The sequence below is a fragment of the Helianthus annuus genome, chromosome 9 (assembly GCF_002127325.2).
Source record: "Helianthus annuus cultivar XRQ/B chromosome 9, HanXRQr2.0-SUNRISE, whole genome shotgun sequence".
NCBI classification, from domain to species: domain Eukaryota; kingdom Viridiplantae; phylum Streptophyta; class Magnoliopsida; order Asterales; family Asteraceae; genus Helianthus; species Helianthus annuus.
Window position 1 is genome coordinate 104,906,227 of NC_035441.2, and position 23,819 is coordinate 104,930,045.

At 41.6% G+C, this 23,819-nt stretch overlaps 1 long non-coding RNA gene across 1 annotated transcript; it reads left to right on the forward strand.

Annotated features, from left to right (window-relative positions):
* The first annotated feature begins 249 nt into the window (after positions 1-249).
* On the forward strand, positions 250-22,180 carry LOC118482040. The gene is made up of 3 exons (XR_004866938.1): positions 250-354; positions 20,675-20,753; positions 22,097-22,180. It is a non-coding gene; the product is annotated as an uncharacterized LOC118482040 (long non-coding RNA).
* The last annotated feature ends 1,639 nt before the right edge of the window (positions 22,181-23,819 follow it).

Sequence of the window (23,819 nt, forward strand, 5' to 3'; positions counted from 1 at the left end):
GAGAATAGTAATAATAACAAGATTATGTGTAGAAACGAATATTAATAGAAGGATGATAAAAAAAATAGGAACTTGATTTTTATGTGAATGTTAACTACATAGAATGGAAATTAGTCATAAATGTAAACACTACATCTATGAGGGGCCAAAAATGACAAGGTATGAAAGGTGAAATAATAAAAAGAAAATTTAAAACACAAGGACACACTCATCAGGTGTGTGTGTCGCCCAGGATATCTAGAGGAAAGGGGGAAACCCTTTTCATCTTCAAAAATCAGCAATTAAGGGGAGGAATTGAAGCTAATTATCTGCATGTTCATCTTTCTCTAATCATCTTAGCATTCTAAACATGAGGTATGTTGAAATTTGCAATTTGATGATCATGAATGAAATGGGTTTCAAGTAAATCCATGAAATTGTATGAAATTAATATGGGTATGTGTTAGGAACATCCCATGGAACATGAATTGAACTTGAATTCGATTAGATTGATAAGTGAAAGTGAAAACCCATTTAAAATATGAGTGTTGTGATGTGTAATATGGAACTTAGTGTAGATTAGTATAATGATGTTCATGTGATGATGTTCATGATGAGATGTTGTTAAGTGAAATCGATTTAGGATGAAAGTTGTATGAGATTTTGATTAAAATTGATGTTATTGATATGAATTGGCTAAGTTATGCATATAATACTTGTACATTATGCTTAGATAGTGGTACGCACGCCAAGTGTTTGATGAAATGACTAAACGACGATATTATGTGAAAATGTATGCAAGTAGTGGATGAACATACTGTTAGGGCTGGATTTTTATAACACATGATCCTTACATGTGATCCTAACCAGTGATCCTTGTTTCTTTGGCAGATAGTGATCCTCAGCAGAGTTCCAGTATCAGGATCACGGACCATCATAGGGATCCTCATGCTAACAGTTGTTTTCATTGAATTTAATGTTATCTTGCAGGAATGTCTAGCAGGATCCGCTCTTAGCATCGCAAACAAGGGACGCGTCTTTACAACTTTGGCATATGCTTAATCAGAGATGAACGTTGTAGAGGATATGGAAACTCGGCATGATTTAAGGGCGATAATTTAGGCTAGATTTACTTTTATTTCTAAAGGGGTAATGAGCTGATTGTTAGTTTATTTACCTAAAATAGGTCACTCACACTTGTATATATAACACTCTTCCCCATTCGGAAGACACACAACACAATTCTCACACGCTTAGACACTCGAAACTATAGTGATCCTTGTACTCAGCTCATTATCATCCGAAGTTGTAACCATTTTTCTTATATTGAAGTTTGGTGATCGGTAGTTGCCATCACCCGAGGTTTTTTATGCCGGAGATCATACATTGATCAAGGGCTTTTTCCTCGTATAAATCCTCGTGTCACTTGCATATTTCTAACTAAAGTGATCCTTTACTTTTTCAACTAACCAAGCATCATTCCCCGTTTACATAGAGTTTGGTTGTATTATCCTTGTGTGATTTTTGACCAAAACAGTTTGGCGCCCACCGTGGGGCAATTGGTGCTTCATTCATAAGAAAACTTTCTGTTCGAAATCATTTCAAAAGAGTTACATGGCTTCATCATTGAAGAATGCATCCACGGCAATGTCTGCAGTCACCTCGTCTCAGAACACTCTGCCTCTTCCACCGGCAGGATCTCAGAAAAATGCTGAGAAGAGACCAACTCCTACTTTCTCTAAACCTCCATCTTCTTCTGCTATGAATTCTTCTGCTCCCAGTACTAGTGATGTATTTACTTTGATTTTGCAGATGAAGGATCGTATGCAGCGGTAGGATGAAACTAATGACAGGATCCTCAGGGAAATTGGAGATCTCAAAAGACAAAAGAAAGCGGCAGAGGATCATTCCCCACTGATGCCTAAATCTTTGAGCTTTGATACTCCAATGATCACTTCTCAGCCATCGGGAGTCCTAGACGTTCAAATTGTGGGAGAATCAAAAGGACTGCACCTCGGATCGGCAGCAATGACTCAGGCATCATGCTCACATTTTCAGCCAGCAGGATCCTATCCTCAGCATATGGGATCCTTCATGAATTCAGGAGCCTACCCGGGAGCACACCAGTTTCAAGGATCCTACTTTGTTCCAGGATCATCCCAGGTTCAAGGATCCTCCTTTGCTCCAGGATCATCCCAGGTTCAAGGATCATTCTTTGTTCCAACATCATCCCAGGTCCAAGGATCCTCCTTCGTTCCGGGATCGTCTCAGATACCAGGATCCTTCCAGATGCCAGGATCCCTAAGGAGTTTGCAAACAGGAAATCTAGATGTCCATCAAGGGGACTTCATTCCAATGCAGACCATTGCTTCCACTGGTCCCTCCATCATCCCAGAATCCCAGCAATTTGGATTCACACCCAGTGTTCCTAACTGGAACCCAATGGGAGGTAACACTTTAAATAATTATCCTACCACTAACCATGGACTCATGCAGGATACAGGTATCAATCATGCTATGGCCAGGGAGTTGCAGAAGCTGAAGGATATGATCTCAAGTGTTCCAGGGGTAGTCAAGCCTATCCCGGAGATTGCAGATGGGAGCCATAAGGTATCTCGTTTTGCACCACCAATTTGTGATGCAGAAGTACCCAAAAGGTTCCATATCCCTACTATGAAGCTGTATGATGGTACAACGGATCCAGAGGAACACATAGCACAATACAGGGAGAGGATGGAGATCAATCCAATCCCAGAAAAGTTAAAAGAAGCATGCCTATGTAAAGGATTTGGATCCACTCTTACTGGATCAGCTCTTAAATGGCTGCTAAGTCTTCCCCCTTACTCTATCACTTCATTTGCTAATTTAGTTAATTTATTCAATAACCAATTCTCTTGTAGTAGAAAATTTGAAAGATTAACTAGTGATTTATATAGGGTAACTCAAAGTCATAATGAATCATTAAGGGATTATATAACTAAATTCAGTAAAGAATCCTTGGACATTCCCAACTTGGATATGGCCACGGCTGTTGAGGCCTTCAAAACGGGACTGCTTAAGGATTCATTGTTCTATGATGATCTTGATATGACACCATGCAGGAACCTAGATGAAGTAAGAACTCGGGCACTCAGGTTCATCCGGCTAGAGGATGACAAGAGGATCCAGGAGAGGCAAGTAGGATCCTCAAAACAGGAAAAACAAGGATCCTCTTTCAAGAACAATAAGTTCAAATCCTACCATAGAAATGACAATCAGAACGTGCATGCTGTTGACCAGGAAGAGGATGATGAGGATTATCCTCCGATTTCTGAATATTGTTTTTCTGTTGACAATCATGAACTAATCCTTGAAAAGGCTCCAGCCCCTCCGGCGAATGCACAAGTGATCAACTTTATTTCCGGAGGATCAGATATTTGTGGTACATCCTTCTCGGCAGCCAAAAGGCATGCAAAGGAAGCAAAAATGGATAATGGAGAAAGACCTATTCGAACATTAAGTGTCTCGGAAGGAAAGACGATAACGTTTGATGAGGATGATCGCATTAACATCCAGGATCCTCATCATGATAGTTTAGTTATTACTCTCTTTATTTCTAACCATTTTGTCCACAGGATCCTTATCGACGGAGGAAGCTCAGTAAACATTATCCAGCTTGATGTTCTAAAGAAAATGGGTATCCCAGAATCAGACATCACACCAAGATCCTCCGTGCTTGTGGGATTCAGTGGAGAAACGAAGAAAACTCTGGGGGACATCAAACTCCCAATCTACATGGAAGGATTACATAATTATCAAAAATTTTATGTTATTGACTGTTTATCTTGTTGCAATGTTATCCTTGGCAGGCCCTGGATACATGATATGAAAGCAGTCCCATCCACCTACCATCAATGTGTGAAACTCCCTAGCCCATGGGGGATAATCAAGATCGACAGTGATCAGCAGGAGGCTAAGGATTGTTATACCTCATCCATGAAGCCAACCTCGAAGCCAAGGGAACAATAGCAATTACAGATTCCTCCAAGGAATGTCTTGGAGGCAAGGGAACAAGATGTGGACGAAATCCTCTTGGATCCTAGTGATCCTGAATCAAAAATCTATATCGGATCAGGGATCCTTGGCAAGATGAAAGAAGACATAATATCCTTCTTCAAAAGAAGAAAATCTACCTTTGCATGGAAACATGAAGATATGACAGGTATATCTAAGGATATTATCACTCATAAACTTGGCATTGACAGGTCTATCAAACCAATCCATCAAAAAAGGAGGAAGTTTGCACCAGAAAGGAATGCCATTATCCAAGAAGAAGTAGAGAGACTACTTCGAGCAGGTATGATCAGAGAGGTAAAATATCCAAAATGGTTAGCCAATGTGGTTGCTGTCCAAAAGAAAAACGGAAAGTGGAGGGTATGTGTCGATTTCACTGATCTGAATAAGGCATGTCCCAAGGATCCTTTCCCACTACCCCACATTGACTCCATGGTGGATGCAACGGCGGGGCATGAACTGTTGACCTTTATGGATGCATCATCTGGATTCCAACAAATTCAGATGGAACCATCTGACCAAGAGGATACAGCCTTTATGACCCCAACCGGTTTATATTGTTATATTGCCATGCCTTTTGGACTAAGAAATGCAGGTGCAACATATCAAAGGCTGGTGAATATGATGTTCAAAGATCAAATAGGACAAACTATGGAAGTATACATAGATGATATGGTAGTCAAGTCAAAGAAAGCTGAGGATCACCTAAGGGACTTGGAGGAAGCATTTGATATCCTTGATAATTATAACATGAACCTTAATCCTTCAAAATGCCACTTTGGTGTTAAAGCAGGTAAATTTCTAGGATATATGGTAACTCAGAGGGGCATCGAAGCAAGCCCGGAGCAAATTAAAGCACTAGTGAATATCAAGTCCCCTGCCAATGCTAAGGATGTGCAAAGGCTAACAGGCAGGATAGCAGCTCTAAACAGGTTCATATCAAAATCCTCAGAAAGACGTAAAGAATTTTACGATATCTTAAGGAAAAACAAGAAGTTTGAATGGACTGAAAAACACGAGAATGCTTTACAAGCCCTTAAAGAATATATGTCCTCGGCACCAGCATTAATGAAACCCGGAAAAGGAGATGTGTTATCCTTATACCTGGCGGTATCCTCAACCGCTGTAAGTGCTGTCCTTGTTAAGGATCACGAAGGTACACAACATCCTATTTACTATGTAAGTAAGAGTTTACTTGATGCAGAATCCAGGTACTCACACCTTGAGAAACTTATTCTTGCATTAATTATGGCATCAACTAAGTTAAGACATTATTTTGAAACCCACACTATTGTTGTTAGAACTAATTTTCCAATCAAGAATGTCCTCAGGAAACCAGAGATGTCCGGAAGAATGGCTAAGTGGGCAGTAAAGCTTAGTGCCCATGATATAAGATATGAGCCTAGAACAGCCATTAAATCCCAAGCACTAGCTGACTTTGTGGCTGATTTCAGTAGTGATCTACAAAAGGAAGCAGAATTGGAAGTCCAGCAGCTGGATGAGACCAAGGATCCTTGGATACTACACACTGATGGATCCTCAAATGTCAAGGGCACAGGGCTCGGGATACTACTAAAATCGCCACAGGGGGACATAATACCCCACTCCATAGCCTGTGAGTTCCAAGCAACTAACAATGAGGCTGAATATGAAGCCTTAATTGCTGGCTTGCAAATTGCTAAGGATATGGGGGTGAAATATCTTAAAGTATATGTAGACTCATTATTGATCACCAATCACTTTAATGGATCCTATGTTGTTAAAGGTGAAAAACTAACCAAATATTTAGAGATAGTCAAAGAATTGGCACCCTCTTTTGTCTCTTTCAGCTTAACACAGGTACCAAGGGAGGAAAACACAGAAGCTGATGCATTGGCCAACCTAGGATCATCCTTGAAGATTCCAGAAGATATAAGTATCCCCATCATCCATATCCTGGCTCCTGCTATTGAAAATCAGGTGGCCATGGAAATAGAAGAGGATACTGCAGTGATCCCTAGTGAAGAAGCTCGATCTTATTCAGGATCACGGATCTCACCAATCATGAGATACTTGCAACACGGGGAGATTCCTATGGGAGAAAATCCTAAAGCTTTCAGGATTAAGGTATCTCAATTCACAATCTTAAATAATATGCTATATAAACGATCTCTTGCAGGACCATATTTAAGATGTATCGAGGATCCCGAAATTCAAGAAGTATTGAGAGACTTCCATGAAGGAGATTGTGGAAACCACACTGGGGGCAGGGCATTGTTCTCAAGGATCCTTAGAACAGGATACTACTGGCCAACTATGAAAAGGGATGCTGTAGAATATGCTAAGAAGTGTGATCCTTGTCAAAGACACAGCAATATCCTTCATCAGCCAGCTGAATTTCTACATCCTATACCATCCTCTTGGCCATTCATGAGATGGGGAATGGATATAGTTGGCAAGCTCCCTAAAGCACCTGGTGGAAAAGTATTTATGCTTGCCATGACCGACTACTTCTCCAAGTGGATAGAAGCTGAAGCTTTTGCCCAAGTCAGGGAAAAGGAAGTTATATCCTTTATTAAGAGAGACATTATAACCAGATTTGGCATTCCCTCTGAAATTGTATGTGATAATGGTTCCCAATTTATTGGGAGCAGAACCACTAACTTTTGTGACAGTTGGGGAATTAAGATGATAACATCAACACCAGTTCATCCACAAGCCAATGGTCAAGCAGAATCATCCAACAAGATCATCATCAACAACCTGAAGAAGAAATTAGGATCCAAGAAGGGGAAATGGGCAGAGGAATTGTGTCACACCCCCAAAATCCACACGCGGAGTATCACCGCTTGGGAGCGTGACTGACCAGGACCAAGCCACCAATCATATAGAACATTGTATAAAGTAAAAGTAATTGCAGTATAATTCAGAACAAATCCATATGAAAGGTGTTTCCAAAACATAAGCCAGTTATCAATGTTTAGCGGAAGCGTATATATAAAAATATCCAATGTAAAAGTGTATCAAGTATCATATGGGTTCCCTATGATGTTCACGATCCAAGTCCACAACGACCGCGCCTCCAGTGCAAGCTCCCAGTACCTAACGATCTGCGAGGCATGTAAAGGAAAGGATCAACAAAATAGTTGAGCGAGTTCACAGTACGTAAATGCGTAATAGTAAGTAACGGGTGGCTCTACCGGGCCAATAGTAAGTTATACAGGTGGGGGCTTCCCATGTTAAGTGACCACTAGACTATTCGTATTATGACCACGTAGGTGTTATCCCAACCTACGGAAGAAGTAAGTAATGCGTACACGTATGTCTTACGTGCGTATCCTTTGTATCGAGGATAGTAATTTGCATATGACCACGTAGGTGTTATCCCAACCTACGGAAGAAGTAAGTAATGCGTACACGTATGTCTTACGTGCGTATCCTTTGTATCGAGGATAGTAATTTGCATATGACCACGTAGGTGTTATCCCAACCTACGGAAGAAGTAAGTAATGCGTACACGTATGTCTTACGTGCGTATCCTTTGTATCGAGGATAGTAATTGGCATCTGACCACGTAGGTGTTATCCCAACCTACGGAACCACGTAGGTGTTTTCCAACCTACGGAACCGTCCTGACATCCGAGGACTATGATAGGTGATAGTCTAGGAAAAACGTAGTGTATGTACGTTATTAGTTTATCATCAAGCCTTTACCCCATTCCCACAACCCGGGAATCCCATGCCTTAGTAAGAGTGTGAACTCACCTTGGTTTGCTCGGTATGCTAGGTTATGTACTCACAAGTAATCAATCACGTCCTATTGTATGCATGTATAACAAATCAGTTCATGTTCGCAATGATACGTATGCAAATCGAGTGTCACACAATTGCAAATGTAAACATTCATCATCAAGCATGGCATGTCAAGTAAATCAAACATACATTCCACTATCTTTCGAAAGATGTTTATAACCTACCATCCTTCGAATCCAACCTTATCTTTCGACACATTAGTGATCCTTCGACACATACTAAATATCACAGTTACCTTTCGGACTGGTTGTTATGTTTCGAACCACCAGTCATCTTTCGACCAAATGGCATCTTTCGGTCAACCTAATTATGTTTCGGTCAATTCTATCCTTCGGTCAACAGATATCTTTCGGTCACAACTATGCTTCGACAACTATGTTTCGACTACAAGTATCTTTCGACACATATCAGTTACGTCAACAACAGTTACAATTTCAGAAACCCTAAACATGCTAACAGCCGTCAACAACATTGTCGATCAAACAACAATCATGCAGCAATCATAGGATCAAATCATCAACCAATCCAAATCATCATCTATGTGTCATGTAAACATAATTATCATTTGGTTCAACAATCTAACATACATCTATACGCATATCATCCAGTTGCTTAGCATAACGTATTACATAATCGAACACTATTGACATGCTAATCTGTTTTCGAAACCTAATCAAATCAATATCATTCAACCCATTCAATACTATGCATTCGATCCTATCAATCTAGATCAACATGTATTTCGTATGCAGTTACATAATAAATTAATCATGTATGATGAAATCAAGAACAAAACACGTAAATCACTAACCGAAGTTAAGAATGAACAGCACAAGAGATTTGGCTTCGGATGTTGAGGGTTTGCCGTCGCACACACACACAAAGGAGCTAGGGTTTTTCTTAGGAAATCCTTATCAGTTTACATGCATTCCCATATTTAAACGTATCACAGAAATGGGCCAAGCCCATCAGAAAAGGCTGGGCCGAAAGATGTCGAAGGATATGTTTCGTGCTCGAAGGATGAAGTCCTTGGTCGAATGATATGTTTCGAGAATCTTTAATTCGAAGGTTGATCCTTCGGATCGGAAGTTATCTTTCGTGGTCCTTCGAATCCTTCGAACTGTATGTCAGGTTTCGTGATCTAGACTAAGTGTTTTAATGATAATTCTAATATTAATTCTAATATTATTTTCTACCACAACAAGTAATCACATATAGGCAAAACAACAATACGTTTCATTAAAACACCACGCGTACAATTCAAGTTCACAACCCAAGCAACTAAGCAGTCAAAGTCAACGCGCATTTAATGCGAAAGCGAAAGTCAGAAACTCGAGTTGTCACATTATCCCCAACTAATTGGAAATTTCGTCCCGAAATTTGGTATGCACTCACTGAGGAAGCTAGGTAAGCTGTATCGTTTACTGGTTTTCCTGGGGTGTCACATCATCCCCCCGTTGATTTGGAATTTCGTCCCGAAATTCAGTAGTAGTAGCTTCAGCCTCAGTAGTGGTTGTATTGGTTTCGAATAACTGGGGTACTTTTCTGTCATCTAATCCTCGCGTTCCCAGGTGTACTCTGGGCCACGTCGGGAGTTCCAACGAACTCGAACAAGAGGGATTCTCTTGTGTTTGAGGACCTTCACATCCCGGTCCGTGATTTCAAGTGGTTCCTCGACGAACTGCAACCGCTCGTCGATAGTGAGTTCCTTAAAAGGAACTATGAGGGTCTCATCTGACAGACACTTCTTCAGATTCGACACGTGGAATACGTTGTGAACTGCACCGAGTTCAGCTGGTAGGTTCAACTTGTAGGCTACCTTGCCAATCTTTTCTGTAATTTCGAATGGTCCGACGTACCGCGGATTTAGTTTGCCCCGTTTGCCAAAACGTACCACACCCTTCCAGGGTGAAACTTTCAATAAAACCCGGTCCCCGACCTCAAATTCCAATGGCTTTCTACGCTTGTCCGCGTAGGCTTTCTGACGGTCGCGTGCTGCCGCCATGCGTTGTCGTATCTGTGCAATCTTTTCTGTGGCGTCCACTACAATCTCTGGACCCGTAATTTGACTATCCCCCACCTCTGCCCAACAGAGAGGTGACCGGCATTTACGTCCGTACAATGCCTCAAATGGAGCGGCTTGAATGCTGGTATGGTAACTGTTATTGTACGAGAACTCCACCAAAGGGAGATGCTTTTCCCAGCCGTTGCCGAAATCAATGACACATGCCCGAAGCATGTCTTCAAGAGTTTGAATAGTTCGCTCAGACTGCCCATCTGTCTGAGGATGATATGCTGTGCTCATGTCTAATCGTGAGCCGAAAGATTTGTGCATCGCTTGCCAAAGCTCTGACGTGAATCGTGCATCGCGATCCGAAATAATAGAAGTGGGCACTCCGTGCCTCGAAACAACTTCTTTAAGATAAACGTCTGCGAGAGTGGAGAACTTATCCGTTTCCTTGATCGGTAGGAAGTGTGCAGACTTGGTGAGTCGATCAACTATGACCCATATTGTATCGTTCCCACGCTGAGATCTAGGCAGACCGGTAACAAAATCCATGGAAATTTCTTCCCATTTCCATTGTGGTATCTTAGGCTGCTGAAGTAGACCAGCTGGTTTCTGATATTCAACCTTGACTCTCGCACAGGTTAAGCATTTGCCAACATAGGTGGCGATGTGGGCCTTCATACTAGGCCACCAATAAGTAGTGCTGATGTCGTGGTACATTTTATCCGACCCTGGATGTACCGAGTAGCGAGACTTGTGAGCTTCATCCATTACAAGTTCGCGTAAACCGCCATAAAGTGGGACCCAAATACGCCCCGTTACATAGTAGGCGCCGTCTTCCTTTTGTTCCATTTGTTGCCTTGAACCGCGCAAGGCTTCAGCCTTGACGTTTTCGGGTTTTAGTGCTTCTATCTGAGCTGCTCGTATCTGTGCAGGAAGACTGGACTGAATGGTAAGCTGTAGCGCTCGCACGCGCTTAGGTAGAGAGTCTTTCCGACTGAGGGCATCAGCCACAACATTGGCCTTGCCTGGATGATACTTGATGGCGCATTCGTAGTCGTTCAGAAGTTCAACCCATCTCCGTTGACGCATATTCAAATCCTTTTGCTTAAGAATATGCTCGAGACTCCTGTGATCGGTGTAAATCGTGCACTTGGTACCGTACAGGTAGTGTCGCCATATCTTAAGCGCGAAAACAACAGCTCCCAGCTCTAAATCGTGCGTCGTGTAGTTCCGTTCATGAACCTTGAGTTGCCGCGAAGCGTAGGCTATCACTTTATCACGTTGCATCAACACACATCCAAGACCCTGGATGGATGCATCACAGTATACCACGAAGTCATCTGTGCCCTCTGGCAATGAAAGAATAGGTGCGCTGCAAAGCCTATCCTTTAAGTACTGAAAAGCGGTCTCCTGTGTATTACCCCATCTGTAAACGACACCTTTCTGTGTAAGCATAGTGAGTGGTTGCGCGATCTTTGAAGAAGTCTTTGATAAATCACCTGTAGTAACCCGCCAAACCCAAGAATTGGCGTATCTCTGTTGGTGTACGCGGTGCTGGTCTGTTCCTGATCGAATCTATCTTGGATGGATCGACTCGCATCCCTGTTCACTACATGGCCTAAGGAGTGGACTTCACGTATCCAGAAGTCGCATTTAGAAAACTTGGCGTACGTTTGCTCCTTCCGAAAAGTTCCAAGATAAGACGTAAGTGTTGCTCATGTTCTTCCTGACTCTTGGAGTAGATCAGAATGTCGTTGATGGAGACAAGGACAATTTGTCCAGGTAGGGTTTGCACACCCTGTTCATAAGGTCCATAAATACGGCAGGTGCGCTCAATAATATCAAACCATTCATCATATCAAACATGAAGTATAGCAGTTAAAATAATTCATAAAACCCAACATGATTAATGTTCAAACCAAACTTTGTTTGAGTAGCGTAAACATAATAATAAAAATCCAAGACAAGTTATGAGTTCAATTAGCGTTCATTGCGTCTCCTCCTCCTAACATGAAAACTCGACCTCTTGCCTCGTTGCCATTGTTATTGTTGTTTCCCCCGTTGTTGTTGTTATTGTTCCCGTTGCCCTGATTGTTGTTGTTGTTGTTCTGGTTCCTGTTTAGCTGCGGGCAGTGTCTCTTGATGTGACCTTCAGCACCACAATTATAGCACCCCTTGTTGCCCTGTTGCTGATTCTGCTGAGCGTGTGGCTGCTGCTGACCCTGGTTCTGGTTCGCAGGACGAGGGCTCCTGCAGTCTTTGGCCTCATGACCCATCTTGAGGCATCTTTGACAACGACCTCTGTTACACTGGCCGCTGTGGTGCCTGTTGCAGTTGTTACATTTCGGAAGATTTCCCCGATATCCTCCCTGTTTGTGACTACCCGAAGAGTGCTGACTGGGGCTTTGATAACCTTCAGTCTTTCGTTGCTGAGCCTGGGACTGGACTGACGCTGATGCTTTACTTGAATCCCTCTCCCATTTTCGCTTATTGTCACTGGGAGTAGCAGTAGTAGCAGACGTAGTAGCAGTAGCAGTAGCGCTGATGCGCTTAGGCAGGCGATTCTGATCCACGGCCTGATCTGTGATGCGATGAGCGAGACGCTGGATCTCCTGGATGTTGTCGAGGTTAGCTGAGGTAACATGGCTCTGAATTTCTGGAGCCAAACCTTTGAGATACAACTCGATACGCTTGTATGGAGGGTCCACCATAGTTGGACACAGCACGGCCAGCTCATTTGACCGTTTAGTATACGCTTCAATCTCTGATCCAACCATTTTCAGATTATACAGCTCGTCTTCCAACTTGTGAATATCTTCACGTGTACAATACTCTCTCTTGATAAGTTCTTTGAATTCGTTCCAGGGTGTGGCGTTAGCAGCTGCCAACCCGAATATCTGCACTTGCGCGTTCCACCAAGTTAACGCGATTCCCTCTAGGGTACCGGTAGCGTATTTCACCCTGCGTTCCTCAGGGCATTCACACATTTCGAATACTGATTCTAGCTTCTCGAACCAGTGAAGGAGTCCAACTGCTCCTTCTGTGCCGCTAAACGTGCTGGGACGGCATTCCATAAAGTTCTTGAATGTGCAGGCAGGTTGTTGCTGAGCGGGTTGACCTGCTTGGGCGGCTGCAACTGCCGCAGCAACGAGAGCCTCTAGCTGGGCTTGAGTCATGGTAATTCGTGCGGCCATTGATCTTCAAATCAAAGGCAACGTAAGTAAGAAAAAGGGTTCGCGAGTAGTGCGATGACAGAAGAGTGTAGGCACGTAAGTGTTCTCAAGCAATAACAAGTTGTGAGCAAGGTAATGTAAGCATACTACGAGCAAAGTTCTATGCAAATTCTAGCATGTAGGCAATAAACATAAACCTTATTACCTAGGAAGTTGAGTCTTGCACGTGGAGCGAAGCGTCGTTGTGGATCGTTGAGAGCACTGTTCTGGTTATAGTCTGGTTTTAATAAAAACGTTTTTCCATATTAAAACCAAGTTCTCTATAACCAATGGCTCTGATACCAATCTGTCACACCCCCAAAATCCACACGCGGAGTATCACCGCTTGGGAGCGTGACTGACCAGGACCAAGCCACCAATCATATAGAACATTGTATAAAGTAAAAGTAATTGCAGTATAATTCAGAACAAATCCATATGAAAGGTGTTTCCAAAACATAAGCCAGTTATCAATGTTTAGCGGAAGCGTATATATAAAAATATCCAATGTAAAAGTGTATCAAGTATCATATGGGTTCCCTATGATGTTCACGATCCAAGTCCACAACGACCGCGCCTCCAGTGCAAGCTCCCAGTACCTAACGATCTGCGAGGCATGTAAAGGAAAGGATCAACAAAATAGTTGAGCGAGTTCACAGTACGTAAATGCGTAATAGTAAGTAACGGGTGGCTCTACCGGGCCAATAGTAAGTTATACAGGTGGGGGCTTCCCATGTTAAGTGACCACTAGACTATTCGTATTATGACCACGTAGGTGTTATCCCAACCTACGGAAGAAGTAAGTAATGCGTACACGTATGTCTTACGTGCGTATCCTTTGTATCGAGGATAGTAATTTGCATATGACCACGTAGGTGTTATCCCAACCTACGGAAGAAGTAAGTAATGCGTACACGTATGTCTTACGTGCGTATCCTTTGTATCGAGGATAGTAATTTGCATATGACCACGTAGGTGTTATCCCAACCTACGGAAGAAGTAAGTAATGCGTACACGTATGTCTTACGTGCGTATCCTTTGTATCGAGGATAGTAATTGGCATCTGACCACGTAGGTGTTATCCCAACCTACGGAACCACGTAGGTGTTTTCCAACCTACGGAACCGTCCTGACATCCGAGGACTATGATAGGTGATAGTCTAGGAAAAACGTAGTGTATGTACGTTATTAGTTTATCATCAAGCCTTTACCCCATTCCCACAACCCGGGAATCCCATGCCTTAGTAAGAGTGTGAACTCACCTTGGTTTGCTCGGTATGCTAGGTTATGTACTCACAAGTAATCAATCACGTCCTATTGTATGCATGTATAACAAATCAGTTCATGTTCGCAATGATACGTATGCAAATCGAGTGTCACACAATTGCAAATGTAAACATTCATCATCAAGCATGGCATGTCAAGTAAATCAAACATACATTCCACTATCTTTCGAAAGATGTTTATAACCTACCATCCTTCGAATCCAACCTTATCTTTCGACACATTAGTGATCCTTCGACACATACTAAATATCACAGTTACCTTTCGGACTGGTTGTTATGTTTCGAACCACCAGTCATCTTTCGACCAAATGGCATCTTTCGGTCAACCTAATTATGTTTCGGTCAATTCTATCCTTCGGTCAACAGATATCTTTCGGTCACAACTATGCTTCGACAACTATGTTTCGACTACAAGTATCTTTCGACACATATCAGTTACGTCAACAACAGTTACAATTTCAGAAACCCTAAACATGCTAACAGCCGTCAACAACATTGTCGATCAAACAACAATCATGCAGCAATCATAGGATCAAATCATCAACCAATCCAAATCATCATCTATGTGTCATGTAAACATAATTATCATTTGGTTCAACAATCTAACATACATCTATACGCATATCATCCAGTTGCTTAGCATAACGTATTACATAATCGAACACTATTGACATGCTAATCTGTTTTCGAAACCTAATCAAATCAATATCATTCAACCCATTCAATACTATGCATTCGATCCTATCAATCTAGATCAACATGTATTTCGTATGCAGTTACATAATAAATTAATCATGTATGATGAAATCAAGAACAAAACACGTAAATCACTAACCGAAGTTAAGAATGAACAGCACAAGAGATTTGGCTTCGGATGTTGAGGGTTTGCCGTCGCACACACACACAAAGGAGCTAGGGTTTTTCTTAGGAAATCCTTATCAGTTTACATGCATTCCCATATTTAAACGTATCACAGAAATGGGCCAAGCCCATCAGAAAAGGCTGGGCCGAAAGATGTCGAAGGATATGTTTCGTGCTCGAAGGATGAAGTCCTTGGTCGAATGATATGTTTCGAGAATCTTTAATTCGAAGGTTGATCCTTCGGATCGGAAGTTATCTTTCGTGGTCCTTCGAATCCTTCGAACTGTATGTCAGGTTTCGTGATCTAGACTAAGTGTTTTAATGATAATTCTAATATTAATTCTAATATTATTTTCTACCACAACAAGTAATCACATATAGGCAAAACAACAATACGTTTCATTAAAACACCACGCGTACAATTCAAGTTCACAACCCAAGCAACTAAGCAGTCAAAGTCAACGCGCATTTAATGCGAAAGCGAAAGTCAGAAACTCGAGTTGTCACAAATTGCCTTATGTGCTGTGGGCTGACAGGACAACTCCCAAGAATGCCACTGGTCAAACACCCTTCTCTTTAGTATTTGGGGCAGAAGCAGTGATCCCAACAGAAATGGTGGTTCCAACTGCTAGAACAAGTACTCGTGATCCTGAAGAGAATGCTGCAAACCTAGCTCAAGACTTGGATACTATTGAGGAAATCAGGGATCTGGCTAGGATAAGGATGGCAAGCTACCAACAAAGAATGGCTGGTGCCTACAACAAAAATGTCAGGATAAGGAAGTTCCAAGTCGGGGATATGGTGTTGAGAAAAGCATTCCAAAATACCATCAATCCTGCTGATGGAAAATTGGCACCAAAATGGGAAGGCCCTTACTTGATTGAAGCCGAAGCAGGAAAGGGGGCATACAGCTTGCTAACCATGGAAGGAAATTTGTTACCAAGAGCCTGGAATGCTATTCACTTAAAGAAATATTTCATGTGAACAGGATCCTTCAAGCATATGATCCTTACATTGGAAGCATCCTCGAAGGATCCCGGCGACATCAGTGATCCTTACTCCGGTAAAGTCCTTATCTCAAAACTTTTCCATTTTCTTATTTTTACCTAAGGATAAGGATCATGTATCCTTCATCCTTCTCTCACGAGAATTTGAGTTCTGATAGTCCAGGTATCCTCAGCATATTATCGATAGTCTTCAAAAGCATCTCAGATCCTTGGGCTTGTCCCCAGTTATCCTTTGGGCTTGTCCCCAGTGATCCTTTGGGATCATCCCCAGTTATCCTTTGGGCTTGTCCCCAGTGATCCTTTGGGATCATCCCCAGTTATCCTTTGGGCTTGTCCCCAGTTACTAACTTATCTTTTATATTGGCTTAGTCCCAAGTTATGTCCTACTTTTCAGGTTTACGAAGACTAAACTTTTAAGGATCCTTAATCCTTGTTATCCTATTTCACTTACGATTACCTTGATCAAAGGATAGGATCCTAAGTTGGATTCCCAGGTATGATCCTTGACTATACTCATTATTCTGAACAACCCTTACACTTTGACAACTAAGCCTATGATCCTTGAAATAGACTACCTTGAAAATTTTCGATTACAGGATATTTGATCTAGGATCATATCCTAAATTTCTTAAACATGATTTGCTCAACTTTTGTTACTCTAACAAACATGTTTCTAAAACAATTGGAAAATAAGAGGATAAATAAAGGATAACAAAACAAGATAAGCCAGAAAGATTAGAATTATTTTATTAACAAAGCCCTTTCAAAAGTTGTCAAAATTGCCAACCCACGTTTCTACCAGCAAAACGTGGCCCGTCCACATGGGTTGGCAAAGGGTGTCCATTGTTTATGCGGTCACAGCAGGTGCAGGAAAGTAAGAGCGGCAGGATCACAAAGGCTTCATCCCCCAAAGAGAAGATCCCTCCACCCTTTGCGATCCTACCTATTGTCCAAAGGATCCAGGATCCTTAACCCTAAAAACTATTGTTCAAAGTTACAAACCATCATTGTTTCAAAACATCACAACCACAAAAAACCACTACCAAATTTTAAAAAATTGGGCTCCGGCTATGTCTAGAAATTTCCATCATTGCCCAATCCTGCAGCTCAAACCTTCGCTGCACCATCACCACCAGCTCCACTTGCTTCCCCCTGATCCTTGCCAGCATCACCGCCTTCAAGCATTGGGATCTCCTCAGCCTCCTCATCATCCTCCAACTCTGCCAGCCTTGCCTTCCAGCCTTCCACGTCCCATGTGCCTTTGTCGAAGGAAGGATCCTGAGCCTCCGCAGCCATCTGCAGCTGGATGTTATACATGGTTATCGCAGCAGAGACCTTGGCATCCTGGGTAATGTCATGCTTCTCATAATCAAAATTGATCAGCATCCTGGCAGCTTTATCCTTGGTGGCCCGGAGCTCCTTCTCAAGATCAGCAATCTTGAGATCCTTCAGCACACCCATCTGTTGGAGGTCGGCAATTTGGCGGTCTTGATCCTCAACGTGGCCAATATATGTTTCTATTTCAGCGAGTTTCTGCAGAAAGGGAAAAGGGTAAGTTCAGGACCAGATGATCCTCAAACAAGCAGGATATACAAGCAGGATATACAAGCAGGAGCAGTGATCCTTACTTCGTTAACGTAATCAAGAAACTGTTGGCGGAGCAGGGGAAATCCTTGAAGATCCTCAGAGGCCTTCCTCTTCTTGCCTTTACCCCTAATAGGTGCTTTAGGGGCTGAAGCGGTTGGACTGGCAGCAGGGGTCTTCTTCCTCGCAGATTTGACATTAGCAAGATCATCAATGCCAAACTTGGAGGCAGATTTAGCAGATTTTCCAGCACCTACACAACCAAAATCAGATAAGTATTCTAACTAATTTAAAAAAAAAATCCTACATGAAACTACTTTTTAATCAGGATACTTACTTGACATCGTGACAGAGGCAGAGGATACTTCTTGGGAATCTTAAGTAGCTACCTGGAAAGTTCTTGTCTCCGGATCAAGCTTCTTGAAGGCTAAAAGTCTCTCTTTTGCAGCAGGTGTCAACTTCAGACGAGAGATGGAAACAGCTGCACAATAAACAAAAAACAAAAGAAAATATTAGTGATCCTCATCCTAAGGAACAAATCTTATGGTGATCCTTCCAGGATCCTCTATCCTACCATGAGTAGCCCACTCTTTGGGCAGATCCTTCCCATCAGGGATGGTATCCCTCCTAACAAAGAAGAACCGTCGCTTCCAATTCGTGTCGTTCTTGGTGACCTTGAAGACAGGATGATCCTCTCCAGCTTTTCGCTTAAATAGATAACGATGGGGTCCGAAAGTGGTAAGATCGTACATCTCAGCCAGCTCCGCCATACCAAGGTCAATCCCTTCTTGCTCAATGATCCTCTCAAGGGTATACAATACCCTCCAGATCATGGGCATAGCCTGGATATAGCAGATGCCGGTAAGAGAGAAGAAGGATTGAGTGAACTGTGGGAAAGGATATGAATATCCTATCAAGAACGGAGTAACAGGAAAGGCCACCCAAGTATCAGAGATAAAGTCACTCAAAGCAGTGGGAGTAAAGGACTTGAAGATGGTATTCGCCGGAAAACAGTGACGGATTCTATCAACCTGAGGATCAGTGAAACAGCACCTCTCGGTGGGAGAGTCTTTGATGATCCCTTGACCTTTTAAGGGACTGTTCTTCTCAGGATCCTTATGAGGGGAATTCCGGAGCAACATATTTGCAGAAAGAATGGAAAGAAGCAGGAAAACAGAGTAAGAGAAGGAAGAAGGAAGAAGAGAGATACCTGATTGATCTTCGGACGAGATTATAAAGGGAGTTTTCTTTGATTTTAAATGCGAATTGATCCTATCTCTATCTCCTATTTATAATGATGATCTGCAGGGCTGTCACTTCTGTGACGTAAGAATTGCAATGGCTAGTCCGACTCAAACGACTAGTTATCCGATTAGCTCGTTGCAGATAAGATCAAGCAAAATATAACTCATTTATTTACAATATCACTCCTTATATTTTGGGGGCAATTGTTAGGGCTGGATTTTTATAACACATGATCCTTACATGTGATCCTAACCAGTGATCCTTGTTTCTTTGGCAGATAGTGATCCTCAGCAGAGTTCCAGGATCAGGATCACGGACCATCATAGGGATCCTCATGCTAACAGTTGTTTTCATTGAATTTAATGTTATCTTGCAGGAATGTCTAGCAGGATCCGCTCTTAGCATCGCAAACAAGGGACGCGTCTTTACAACTTTGGCATATGCTTAATCAGAGATGAACGTTGTAGAGGATATGGAAACTCGGCATGATTTAAGGGCGATAATTTAGGCTAGATTTACTTTTATTTCTAAAGGGGTAATGAGCTGATTGTTAGTTTATTTACCTAAAATAGGTCACTCACACTTGTATATATAACACTCTTCCCCATTCGGAAGACACACAACACAATTCTCACACGCTTAGACACTCGAAACTATAGTGATCCTTGTACTCAGCTCATTATCATCCGAAGTTGTAACCATTTTTCTTATATTGAAGTTTGGTGATCGGTAGTTGCCATCACCCGAGGTTTTTTATGCCGGAGATCATACATTGATCAAGGGCTTTTTCCTCGTATAAATCCTCGTGTCACTTGCATATTTCTAACTAAAGTGATCCTTTACTTTTTCAACTAACCAAGCATCATTCCCCGTTTACATAGAGTTTGGTTGTATTATCCTTGTGTGATTTTTGACCAAAACACATACATACAATGTGTAAATGATTAAATTGTTATTAAACTTACACAAGGAACATGTGTATGATCGAATCCATGTGGAGGTTTTATTGATGTCTTGTTGGGTAGAAATGTGCACTAGTATCTTTCATTGTTCACTCACATTGTATGGTACACACTATGTGCTTAGTCGACGGTTTAGTTGAGGTTACGAAATGAAATTGGCGTTAATGTATAGCAAGTAAGGATGGTAAAATCATGTTGGTTATGTACCCCAAATATGGTCGTCTAGTATGGGATCCCGAAAGCTTTAGTATATGTAGTATTGATAATATGTATGTGTGTGTATGTAATGGATTGATCATGTGGTTGTAAGCATATTACATCATGAATATGAAGTGTATATAATGCCATTGTTATAGCTTAATATGATGACACGGATATATGAGGTTAGGTCGAAAGTCCATAAGATGGGTCGTTGACTTTTGGAAGTCAAACCTTGCATAAGTAGTATGGTTAGACTCTTGTCAAATTTCAATGCTATAAAGTCATATGGTGCATGTTTAACAATGTGTGTTATATGCAATTATGTAAGGAATTATACGAGTTGGAAGAGATGTGATGTTGGGTATATGTCTTATGTTTGTTAGACTTGACTAATGAAAGTCAGACTTGAACCATGCATTCGACATGATCATTAAGTGTACAATCATGCATACTAAAAAGAGTGTGATTGCGTGATGTGAAGGCATAAGGATCATGTGGAAATGGACTCAAGCAAGAAAGGCAAAAGGGTAAAAAGGAGGCAAGGGAACGGACGCAAAAAGGTAAGTGATTTCCGTAATCACTTCTTAATTGTTTATGTAAAGTTATGTGCTAGTTAGTTAAGTATGTTAAGTGAGGACCAATAAGGATGTGTTGTATGAAACCAATGATTTTTGTTAAGTAGATGTAACGGGTCAAAACGTAGCCTTGATGTTAAAACGAATGTGTTGTTTGATGAAAACATGAACGGGTCGAATAACCGTAAATGAATAATAAGCCGATAGCGCATAAGTTAAGAATTTACTTAATCCGGATGTGGGATTTTGAGTCCATAGGATAGAGGACCAATTTACAAGCATGTAGGAAGAAACGGGAGGTTAAACGGGTAAACGGTTCAAAAGTTATGCGCGTTTTAGTGCGTACGGACGACGAAACGAATCTGCAGAAAAAGTGGTTTTCTAGAGGGCGTCGCCGACGGGGTTAGGGCCGTCGCCAACGGGCTCTAGAAAACCAGTTTTTCTCCGACGCCTTAATTACCTGTCTACGGGGTTTTTGGCTACGGGAAAAACTACGGGCCGTCGCCGACGGGCCCTAGGGCCGTCGCCGACGCCCTCCCCAAGTCCAAAAATTTGAAATTTGTTATTTAAGTTGATTTATGTATCGTAGGCTTCGGTTTGTTATCCGTGGACTACGGCGGGCTTTCCAAACATGATTTTGATCGATCCTTAGATGTGTATGGGCTATAAATCAAAGTCTAAGTCCCATGTAATTAACGTATGAGTATGTAAGAGGTATGCAAGATCTTGTACGTGTATGTAGATGTGTAATTATGTATATATGGAAGATATGTATGAGTGTATGCCTGTATGTAGAGACGTACGAATGTAGGTACGTATATAGAAGCGTGTTTGTGTATATATGAAGATACGTAGGATAGTATGTATATATGTGAAGGCGTACAAATGTATGTACATAAGCAGATGAGTATTTATGTATGTAAAGACGTAGGAACGTAGGTACGTATGCAGATGTGTACTTATGTATGTATGTAGATACGTATGAGTGTAGGCATGTATGTAGAAACATACGAATGTAGGTACGTATGTAGTAGAGTATTTAAGAATATATGAAGATACGTATGAGTGTATGCATGTATGTAGAGAGGTATGGATGTATGCACATGTATATATTTAAGTATGATTTTGGATACGTTGAGTGTTAATGATATTAATCGTGTGCCTGGGAAACGAAGATTTATGCAGGTACATTATTGAAGGCTCACCAGGGAATGGATATGCAAATGATATGCTTAAAATCAGAGAGAAAGCTGAATGGAAATTGTACATGTATTGGACCTTGTTTATGTATTGTGTACTAATGTGATGAATGTATGTGGTGAGTGCAGGTTGTACGAATCACGGGCGGTTATCACGAGGAATAGAGATCAAAGACCGAGTCACAAGATAGATTATACGGGAATAATTGAGTATGTACTATTAGTAAATAGGACTTATGCTTTATTTTTGTAAAAGATACATATTAAGACGAACTTTCAAGTAAGTCCAGACGTTTGTAACGAAAGAAATTTTATGGCACGAACTTCCACTGCGACTTTTTGTCAAATACGAATTAGGGTCTTACAGATCATAAGTTTAGTTGTCAAATTTCAAGGGTTATTCAAATAAACAACGAATAGAATTAAAAATAGTTAAGGATCATACCTGAGGATCCAAGTTAGGATCCTAACCCTTAGTATCATAATCAGGACAATTACAAGATAAACCTTAGAGATAATTAAGGATCAAGGATCCCTAGTTGTTTAACTTCAAGGACCTGAAATAGAGCATAACTTGGGACTAAGCCAACATAAGACAAGAGTTAGCAACTGGGGACAAGCCCAAGGATAACTGGGGACAAGCCCAAGGATAACTGGGGACAAGCCCAAGGATAATTGGGGACAAGCCCAAGGATCGTATGTAAACTGGAGTATGGCCCTAACTGGCGACTATCCAAACTTAGTGACATGACAATGCCAAAACCTTAGCTAACGTGAAAACGTTAGAAACCTTAGGAACGGATGTATGGTACGTCTACCATTATACGTAGGATCCTAGGTATAGCCAGTACAATGGAATTATCAGCCCCTAAAGCGAGTACTTGTCCCACTGCCTTGAACTATACCAGGATCATCATGCGCTACAGGCGGAACTGGGGTCAAGCCCAAATAACTGGGGTTAAACCCAAGGAACTGGATTGCTTATGTAGATAATAAACGTTTTGCTAAGGATACCTAAACTTTCAAAACTCAAAATCATGTGAGATAAGGATGAAGGACACATGATCCTTATCCTTATATGAGAAAATAAGGAAATGAAATAGTTCAAGATTAGGACGTTACCATAGTAAGGATCATTGATGCTTTAAGGATCCTTCCAGGATACCCCTAATGTAAGGATCATCTGTGCCATGAGGATCCTGCTCACATGAAATATTTCTTCAAATGGACAGCATTCCAAGCTCTTGGTAACAAATCACCTTCCATGGTCAGCAATCTATATGCCCCCTTTCCTGCCTCAGCTTCAATCAAGTAGGGTCCTTCCCATTTTGGTGCCAACTTTCCATCAGCAGGATTGGTGGTATTTTGAAATGCTTTCCTTAACACCATATCACCAATTTGGAACTTTCTGATCCTGGCATTTTTGTTGTAAGCACCAGCCATTCTTTGTTGATAACTGGCCATCCTTATCCTAGCGAGATCCCTGATTTCCTCAATAGTATCCAGGTCTTGAGCCAAGTTCTCATCATTTTCCTCAGGATCACGGGTACTTGTTCTAGCAGTTGGAACCACCATATCATCTATGTAAACCTCCATAGTTTGTCCAATCTGATCCTTGAACATCATATTCACCAACCTTTGATATGTTGCACCTGCATTCCTTAATCCAAACGGCATAGCAATATAACAGTATATACCGGTTGGAGTCATAAAAGCCGTATCCTCTTGATCAGATGGTTCCATCTGAATTTGTTGAAATCCAGATGAAGCATCCATAAAAGTCAACAGTTCATGACCCGCCGTTGCATCCACCATGGAGTCAATGTGGGGTAATGGGAAAGGATCCTTGGGA